The following is a 10,049-nucleotide window of genomic DNA, read 5'->3' as shown; positions in this document are numbered from 1 at the left end:
ATCCAAAGGCAACATTGTTGCTAAAGGTTTACTTTTCAAGAAGACTGGACCAGAAGAAAAAGTCCACAACATTCCTTTGGGAGAACACAATGTACGAGTACAGATTGACTTAATAATGAAACCTGATCTCCCTCTCCCAATACCAGTACCAAGTGGTGACTTGAGCGTTATTAGCGATGCATGGCATAATTTTGTGGCATGGCCAAAAGAATTTGTCATAGTCGGCGATGTGGCAAAGAATCATAGAAAGATTAATGACGTATTTGGTTGATTTACACTTGTTCATTCATTTGATTCATTATGTTGTTTTCCCTACTTATTTATGTAGGAAGGAGATAGTGATTTTGATGCACCCGAGAAGGCTAGCAACGATAAAAAATCAAATAAAAAGGTCAACATTTTTATCTTCTTAACACTTCGTACTTTTAGTGTACATATATTGATATATTGATTTACAATTTTTTTTTGTAGGGTGTGAAGTGTAGTTTGGCTTTGACTTTGAAATGCAACATCGTTCCTAAAGGCTTAGTTTTCAAGAATACTCGACCTCAAGAAAATATTAATGATATTCCCTTAGGAGAAGCCAATTTTTTAGTAGAAATTGACACTGTAATCAAACCTGGCCTCCCTCTCCCAATACCGGTTGGTGACTTGAGATTTGTTAAGGATGCATGGCATAGTTTTGTGGCGTGGCCAAAAGAATTTGTGATAATCGGCAATGTGATAAACTATTAGACAAAAAGTAATGATTATTGGTGTTGACATGCATACACTATTTTTTTTCTCCTTATTCATGTAGGAAGAAAAACATGATTTACTTGGATCAGAGAAGGCTAGAAAGGATAACAAAGGCAAACAGGTCAAAGTTTACATTATTGTATTTTTATATGCATTTTGTACTTTTAATATATGACTTAGATTTATTACTATACTCATGCAGATAAAAGATTTTGGTGTTGTGGCTAAAAGTAAGAAGGCATTGCCTAACTTTGAAATTAGTACTCCACACTCCACAGGTATTTAGCTTATTTCATATGATCACAATCCCATATATTTACTAATTGTTATTTATAGACTTTTGCATAAAGAAGAATTGGATTTTCTAGGAACAATCTCATTTCTAGCATTCCCCAGTACAAAGAGTAAATTTACATAGAGGAAGGTACCAATGAAAGGCAGGGAAATGTTCACACTGCACTCATAGCATTAGATAGGTTAATCTAGTAAATAAGTAAAACTAGTACATTGGTAATCAAACACTATATGCCGTTAATTATTATTAGAGTTTGGTGAACAATCTAAATTGGTTCTAGGACGACTAGGAGGAAAAGTTATTTCATTTTGTATAAACTCGGGTTGTTGTGCCTCTTGGGTAGTATTGAGTTTTATCTTGCTGCTATTCTGGAAACAATATTGGTGAAGAAACATGACTTTTATGCTTTCATAGCTTGAACGACTAATACTATGCTGATTTAACCAGTATACAGACTGATGTTATTGGCAGAATGTATGTCTATGGACACTCATATTCAAGTAATTACACATAATTTATAAGTGTGAATTGTTGCTTGCTAAAGATGCAAATTGTTATCTATTTGATTGGTCATATTTTGGGGGATGGTCATATTTCGGGGGATATAGTTATTTTTTTCTCCAGCAATCAGATTTTCGGTTCATATTGTCCTATCAATAACACAAGTCCCTGTAACATGTTATTGGAGTAAAATTTATTTTATATAACTGTTTAACTACTTAAAAACATGTTTTCTCCATTAAAAAGATAAGCAAGCAATTGCACACTTGTGATGTGTTTGATTGCTTGCAAGAAGATTGAATTTACCGTAAATCATATTTCCAATGAGTACTAGTTTTTAATAAACTATATTTAACAGTGTCAATTCCCTTTTATAAAATCCATGGCGTTGATGGCACTTAGCCACTAAAGGCAATGTGGTGCGGGCAGGTTGTGGCCTATTTCCCTTTTTTAGTATAGAACACTCACTCCCCGGCAGTAATATTGAACTTATATACATAATGAAAGTAAAATGTCTTAAATGTCTAAATGCACTAACTGAACTATCTATATAGCAATTTTAAGATGACAACACATAGCCTCTACTATGTATCGGCCTAACTAAGTTGAAGAAGCAATTGCAACTATGCTTCAAATGAGCTTCCTTCTCAAGTTCTCGAGCATTCTTGTATTCAAATACTTGCTTCCAATGGATGAAGCTTACTTATGCTCCATATTCTATATTGATTTGAGTAACACGCTTTTCTAAAGTTTGGCTACTGAGAAATTAGTAATGTTCTCAATCTTGGTGTGGCGATGGTTTCACCTTGAAGATGCAAATTGTTATCTATTTGATTGGGTAGCACTTGCATTAATCCAAAGAATATATCCAATGGCTTAAAAAAATGATAGCATGTTGCATTATTTATATCCAATGAAGTGCAATATTCCAGTTTTCCACAAATCCTGTTGTGACTCCCATACTGTTTATAAGTTGAATGATACTTGACAAGTTTCCAACCACTTTTAACATTTTCATTTGTGTCAATTGTATTAGTGTAACGCCCGTATTTAAAATACGTATTTAGTTATTAATTTATTAATTAATTTATATAAAAATTCGTTGGATTTGATTTGGGATACGCGGGCCTGATTTTTGGGCCCGAGTCTGTATTGGGCTTGGATTTCAAGCCCAAGTATATAATCACATTATTCTAGAGAATGGGGTTTTAGAGAATAAAAAAATAATAAAAATGGAGGTAGAGATAAAAGTTGGATTGCTAGAGGGTGGAGCGCGACAATTCGGACTACGAGAGATTCGTCGAGCTATTAGTTAAGGTGAGTAGTTATATTTTTACTCTATTTCACAAAAGCTTTACTGTCAGAGTTTTAGTTCACGCTTAGTTTTCTGCTTTTCCCATGTCGGGTTATTTTTCTCGTCGTCACGTGGAATTTTTGGACTGGTTAGATGTTAGTATAGTTATTTAGTTAAGCATTGAAATTCTTAATATAACTGTTGGAGCTCTGTAGAGGTCCTTAATGGCGGCCAAGACTAGGACCAAGATATCGACAGTACCATTTTTATGTAACTGGAAATGTGGTTTTTGTTGTGTTGTGGACGGATGATGGGTTGTTTGATGTCGTGGGGTTATGTGTTAGATGTTGGTTATTGGTGTTTGGGTGGGCGATCGGAACTGGCGGTGGCCAAACCGGTGGTTGGGCTATTTTTTTTGTTTAATTGGAGTGTGGGGCTTTTACCTAGACTAGTGTATAGTTGATTGTAGTGGGTGGGGCTGTCGAAGGAGGGTTATCAAAGCTAGGAGAGAAGCCATTAATGGCGGCGAGAAGCTTCCAGATCTAGTTTTGGGTTGAAGATTTTAAATTCAAGAATGGAGTTTTAGCTTTCATTAAAGTGGTAGGGGTTGTCATGGGGATCAAAACCGTGGGCTTGAAATGGGTGGTCGAGTGGAGGTCGACGGTGGTCGATCCGGTGGTGGAGGCTGTTGGAGGGAGAAGATGACTGTTGACCAGTTGGGCTTGGGCCTGGGTCGGTTTCTCTGGGCTTGGGCTTTGGACCAAAGCCTTGAGTATGGTTTTGTTTAGGCCCGATTCTATTTTAAGTTGTTGGGCCAGTTCTAGATTAAGTTCTATGGGCCAGTTTTAATTGGTTTAGTTTGGGCCCAGGTTTAGTTTAAGTTGTTTGGGCCAAAACTAATTATTTTTCTTTGGGCCGGTTTCAGTTCAATTTTTAGGCCGAACCCATTTGAATTTCGGGCCAGTTCCGTTGAAGTTTTTGGGCCTAAACACTAGTTAGTTATTGGGTTAGATTAATCCTTTGTTTCGAACCAGTTTAGTTTAAGTTATGGACCAGTTTTAGTTTAAGTGTTGGGCCGGTTTCAGTTAAATTCTCCGGGTCGAACCCATTGGTGTTTTGAGCCAGTTTCTAATTTTGGTTTTTGGGCTGGTCATATAACATAAAATAGATCTAATTGGGTCTTTAAATGTTTAGACTTTTGGGTTATAAGGTTTGGGGCTTGGGCTTGGCCAGTTGGGTCCGAACCATTATCTTGGTCATGAGCCCATGAACTATGCACATGCATTGCCCTTAGCCATGAACCATGGCTATGACCCTGAACCTGTCGAACATGGAAACGACAGTTTAACTTTGACTTTGACGTGTTGACTTTGACTTTGACTTTGACCGTTGACTGTGGAATGTTGACTTTTTTCCAGATTTTCACATATTTGATTTTATGGACAAATGTAGTAATAAAATATTGTCGATATTGTATAACCTTGTTTGCCATTATCTAATTAAGATTTGACGTGAGTAATGTGTAAAATATATAATATGTTGGCACATAACAAGCGGGGAATTTTTATAAGACTTAGATATATATGTTTTTATGAGTATTCAATTTTATACGGACTTAGATTCATGGACTTTAGATTTTTGGGGATTTGATTGTGGACTGTGGACTGTTTAATTGTGCTACGTTTTATGTTGTAAATTGTATGGACAAATCAAATGCTAAAATGCTGTGGAAGCTTGTATAAATTTGGTTGTCATTATCTAATTAAGATTTGATGTTGATATTGTGACATTATATAATATGTTGGGATATATATATATTAAATGCAATAGTTGTGGAGAAATAAATGTATAGACACTCCATTATTTTATCTGTGAGATGCTAGTAGAGTATTTGTGGATATTTTCCACGGGAGTGTGGCGTAGTGTAATAATATATTGGCACGTGAAAGAATGAAAGTGGTTATGAGATATAATTAAGATATTTCTAAATATTGTGGCTTAGTGCAATAAGGTATTTAACCTGCACGTGATATAGTAAAATTATTATGAGTCATAAATGTATGACACCTGAATAAATTACGTAACGAAAATCCTAGAACCTAGCTACCACAACTTATGTGAATTGGCCCTTCGAGCGTTTCAGTGAATCCGAATGGCCCTTCTGGCGTAAGTAATGTGATTGGCCCTTCCGGGCGTTTCGATTGAATTTGAATGGCCCTCGGGCGAGTTTAATTGTGGCTTGATTATTCCGTTCGCAAAATTAGAACGAGATGCGCGATATTTTATGCCGAATAATGGCAGGACTTACATAATGGCTTTCGTGTGAGGGTTACCTGGTGTGCGGCATCTCGCTCAGGGTAGTTACGCACGGAGTGGTTCATTATGTAAGGGGAGGCATGTGGATGTACATGTTCGGCGTTAGGAAGCGATTGTGGTAGCCAAGGAAACTAGGTAAGACATAGATACGACGTGATTTTAGGGACACGCAAAGAAAGCCTTAAATAATATAATTATGGTAATGTATTGGTTAATGATGTATCTTTAGATAGATGATTGTATATGGTTTTGCAGAAGGGTGGGTCAAACTAATTACTTGGGCAGAGACGACCCGCTCTGTAATTGAGCATGAAATGCAGTACGGATATAATATGCTTGGTTGGTTATTTGTTTAGTTAGAACCTAAGGCGCTTCGATGGAGGAACTACATGCCTTATTTATTATGCGTATAGTTTGTGGTGTGGTTAGTGGGAAGTTAAGGCGCCTCAGTGGAGGAACTACCTGCCATAATTATTGTACTTAAGGATGTCGTATTAGTTGTTGGAAGTTAAGGCATTTCGGTGGAGGAACTAACTGCCTTATAGATTGTGTATGTATATGTATAATTATATGTTGTATTTTAGAGCTACTCACACCAGCATTTTTATAATGCTGACCCGATTTGCATGTTTGCTTATCGGGTGTGTTCATTAAATGAACACAGTTGATAAATCTTGATAGGTTTAGTGTTGAAGAAGATTGGTTGTTGCTTGTGGTTTGCGTTAGCGTCGCATTTCAAGATAGGCTTTGTTTTCCTTTGAGGTGATATAGATTTTCAGTTGAGATAAGGTTATTTGCATTTTTATTTTGTTAATTTTTGTAATGAAGAGGACTTTTGTTTAAGTTAAAAATTTTATTGGTTTTTAATTATCCGCATTTTTAAACTGTTTATGGGTTTTTGGAAGTGGAGAGTGCGTCACACCTCGGAGATCGAAGAGTCGGGAACAAATAATGTTTTTCCGAATTCTGTCGAAATTCGGGGTGTGACAATTAGTGTTTTGCATTGTAGACTTCTTTTTTTGAAGATCTTAACTTAACTTAAGTTTCATCCTCATAACCTAATGGTTTCGCAGATGCAAATAGTTTTGGCAGGACTTTAGATTATTTAAACTTCAATCGATTTGAAAGTATAAGTTGATTTTTTTCTTTCTAGATTTAGCGATGATGTTTATAATAATAAGTTGTGAAGTTCTATCCATGTGAATTAGCTTATTCAAGTTAAATTTGTGCCCTTGTCCTTTTATTCTCTTCAATTTCTTTGGGTTTTCAATTTCAATTTCTTTTGTATAGTTTAGTGCTTTTTATTTTTTTTTCTAGTAGCGTTAGTGATATAAGTCCATATCTATGTTATGCCTGTCAATATTTTGATTATTTCACATAGGAAAAGGAGGAAACACTTGATGAGATGGAACGTAGTATCAGAGAATATGGCGATATGATTGACAACACGATGGAATCGTCTGATAATATTGTCATCCCTATAGAAAGGGAGCTTTCCGGGGAAGAGATTGAGCTAGGCCATTTTTCCATTGAAAAATCTGATTTGTTGGATATTTGTAGCATGGATTGGCTAAGTGTCAACTGCATGACTACATACATGAAGTGAGCTAAAGTTGCATGCTACTTTAAACATTTGTATTTGACTAGTAGATGCAATTATCGTAACATTTTTAATTTTTAATTTTTTTAGATATCTTTATGGGAGTTTCATGAGTTCTCAAGAAAGATACACATTTGCTAATCCTTCTAACTTCACAAACTATGGGAATGATGATGGGGAGAAAGTTCAGCATTTGCAACATAGATTAGGTTATGTAAGGCGGAATCAAATTCTATTGATTCCTTATAATTTGGGGTAAGTGTTTTGTTTGTCTCTTAATCATATTTATTACTTAAATGACTATACCCTATACATTATGGATTAATTATTATCTATTTATTTCATTGTAGGAGGCATTGGGTATTAATTGTTATTGATATATCATCACAACAAGTTTACTGGTTGGATTCTTCTGGAAATCCGACTCCAATATTCAGAATAAAAGTTCTTGTTGACAAGTAAGTTATGTGTTTCATGTATTTTCTTGTATGATTATAATCTTTTTCCTTTAAAATACCAACCCTTTAAGTTCTCGACTTTATTAGAAACATATTCAAACTCGTATTGTCTTACATGATGCTTCTCACTAGCATCCTCCTTTAGTATATGTTGTGTTAATGCGTGTGCCCCTCGCCAAAGTGAATGCAATGTGAGCTTGGATCTCAAAATGTTTGCAGCAAGGTCTTATATGAATATGTGTATACCCAATTTAATTTCTTTTTCTGTAGTGCTATTAGAGCTTTCACTTATACTGGAGGGAAAAAAATGATGGCAAGACCAAATTGGCAAGTGGTCAAGGTAAACAAAGCCAAATTCGTATATTTTTATTACTTTTTCCTTCCTAGTAAGTATGACTAATCTTATTGTTTGTCTTGTGTAGTGCCCAAAACAACCAGGAGGTGTAGAATGTGCCTACTACATTATGATGTTTATGAGACACTTTCTTAGGGATCTTTCTCAATCTTTAACAAATAAGGTAAACACATATATACTTCTTTGTCATATAATTAAATTAGAATATTAATGCCTTATAATATATTAGTTACGTTTTCTTTCCTTCTCTAATTTAGATCCAAGAGTTGGGGACGATAGCAACATATACCAAAGATGAAATAAGAGACCTTCGTTCAGTTCTACTTGACTTTATTCAACAATTCTCATTGAGTACAACTTGAAGTGGGTAAAGGCATTTGGGAGCGAGACTTTTGGTGCATGGTGAGTATTTTCTTACATTGTTTTTCTTTTTCAGAAATTATTTGCTAAATAGTATGCATTTGTTTTGCTAACAATCAAACCTATCATGGAAAAATGATAAAGTCAAACTCTTTAAGGTGTTCATTTAGGCTTTGTAGGTTTTGGATCATCACTTTCAGTTAGAAGATTCTGGAGATAGCTAGCTTTCAAGGATTTGGAGATTCTATTAGTTTTCTTAGGTTAAATGTTATTGAAATCACCTTTTGGCTAGTGATTACTTTTATTACTTGACGTAGTTATTACTTTTATTCGTATTCGACATATAAGACTTTTTTCTTAGTAAATAAATTCTTGTAAGGAATTTATGTATGCCGTATTGCTTGTATTAATTGTTTTGATGATCAATGTGATGCTGGTAAGGGAAATCTTATACTATGTCCATGCAAACTATGCGGGAATGTCAAGAAATTGTTGGAAGTTATACTACATGGACATGGCATGTTGATACAGGTCAGTTTCTTCTCTCTTTTGTTTCCTTGGAGGAAGACTGCAAAAAAGCACAAGAAAGCTATGCCAGGCGTGAAGGAAGACTGAAAAAGCGCTTTGCCGCACCCCATATGGCTTCTACTCCCTTCAGCTTCATGGAGCCCTACACAGAACTATACTACCAAGCAGGCAGAGGTCTCAGCCTCTTAGGTATGTTGTTGAAGTCCTAGCATCCTCCTAATCTAATAATTTACTCTTTGCTTCACAAGGACTGGTATTAGAAGCAGTATACTAATGCATAACTTTTCAGGTGTTGCCTATACTGCATGGTTCAAGCTGATATTGGAGCCTGGAAGTCTATCAATTTAACCTCTGATCTCGCCTTGCATGAGATGTGGCCTGTATATTGATAACATTTGAAGTGCGTGTCTTTGGGTCCATGAGAATTTTGGCTTAGGTACATCGTATTTTCGTTCTCGATTACCTATTGTTGGAAAATGACGGTTTAAGAAAGAAGAGTCACCGAGTCAAAGACTTCTTATATTTTCAATAATCTTCCGTGCCACGCATACACCATTGCAACGTGGGAGGTACCTAATTTCTTGGCGCTTGGAAGCTTCGCACCAGCTCATTAGTTGATCCTATTATCATCATCCGAGTATGAAAGTTCTCTTCAATCAAAGCATTTTTTCATTAAACATTTATCTTTGGGCGCTGAAGGTGAAGTGATGTTTAAAGGGTAAGAGAGACGATGACAGATAGGAAACCTAACTGACCAAGCTTTCTGGTTAGGCAACACAGAAAGTGCTTCTTGTGTACAATACATTGAGCGTTTCTGGTAGAACGATTCTTCTGTTTAAAAGAGAAGTATCGAGTTCTCTTTGAAGTTGTTCACAACCATTTATGGTTGAGGGATTCTTCATTCCAAAGACAAAATATAGTTTTGTAGCATTCCTGAACTAACCATCTATAGCTAACGGACTCGGATTAAATGAGAAATCACTTGTACAGAGTAACAATATCAGAAACCTCATCTTCTTTTCTGTCCACCAGACATACATTGTGAACTTGACTTGGATATATGCATTTTATAGCATTCTCAAGGAGTTCCTCAAGCCTGAGCATTTTAAGAGGGACAGACTTCAAGATTCTTGTCCGTATTAAGAAAGCTACCTACAAGAAGTAAAAGAAAGAGAGAGTAAAAGACAAGTTGTGGTGTGCATAGAACTAACGATACTCGCCGAGAGGCTGATGGTATCAGGTAGGGTTTTGTAGACTTCAGTTTCTTTGTTCAAACTTCTAATTTCAATTTATTCAATAAATATGCTTCAAAAGGATAGGTCTGCTTATACATAAACAATTTCAAGTGTGACCTATACTGCATGGTTCAAGCTCACACTGGAACCTCAAAGCTCCTTTGATTTAGCCTTTGATCTTTGTCTTACATGAGGTGTGCACCTGCACACAATATTTGGAGCATTCTGAAGTTGATAACAATGAGCATCTCTTCATTCAGGTAACCAATACTTAACTGCAATGAAGTGCACTGGTAGACCAGGACCATCATACAATAAGTTACACAACATTTAGTATTTCTGTTGTCAGAATATCTGAAGATGGAAATG

The 10,049-nt window shown here is 35.8% G+C and overlaps 1 long non-coding RNA gene across 1 annotated transcript; it reads left to right on the top strand.

The window, feature by feature from the left end:
* The first annotated feature begins 7,833 nt into the window (after positions 1 to 7,833).
* On the top strand, positions 7,834 to 8,301 carry LOC147486714 (uncharacterized). Its single transcript, XR_015200887.1, has 2 exons — positions 7,834 to 7,959; positions 8,097 to 8,301. It is a non-coding gene; the product is annotated as an uncharacterized LOC147486714 (long non-coding RNA).
* The last annotated feature ends 1,748 nt before the right edge of the window (positions 8,302 to 10,049 follow it).

The sequence above is a fragment of the Coptis chinensis genome, chromosome 7 (assembly GCF_015680905.1).
Source record: "Coptis chinensis isolate HL-2020 chromosome 7, ASM1568090v1, whole genome shotgun sequence".
Taxonomy (NCBI): Eukaryota; Viridiplantae; Streptophyta; class Magnoliopsida; order Ranunculales; family Ranunculaceae; genus Coptis; species Coptis chinensis.
This window is presented reverse-complemented; position numbering and strand designations above follow the sequence as displayed.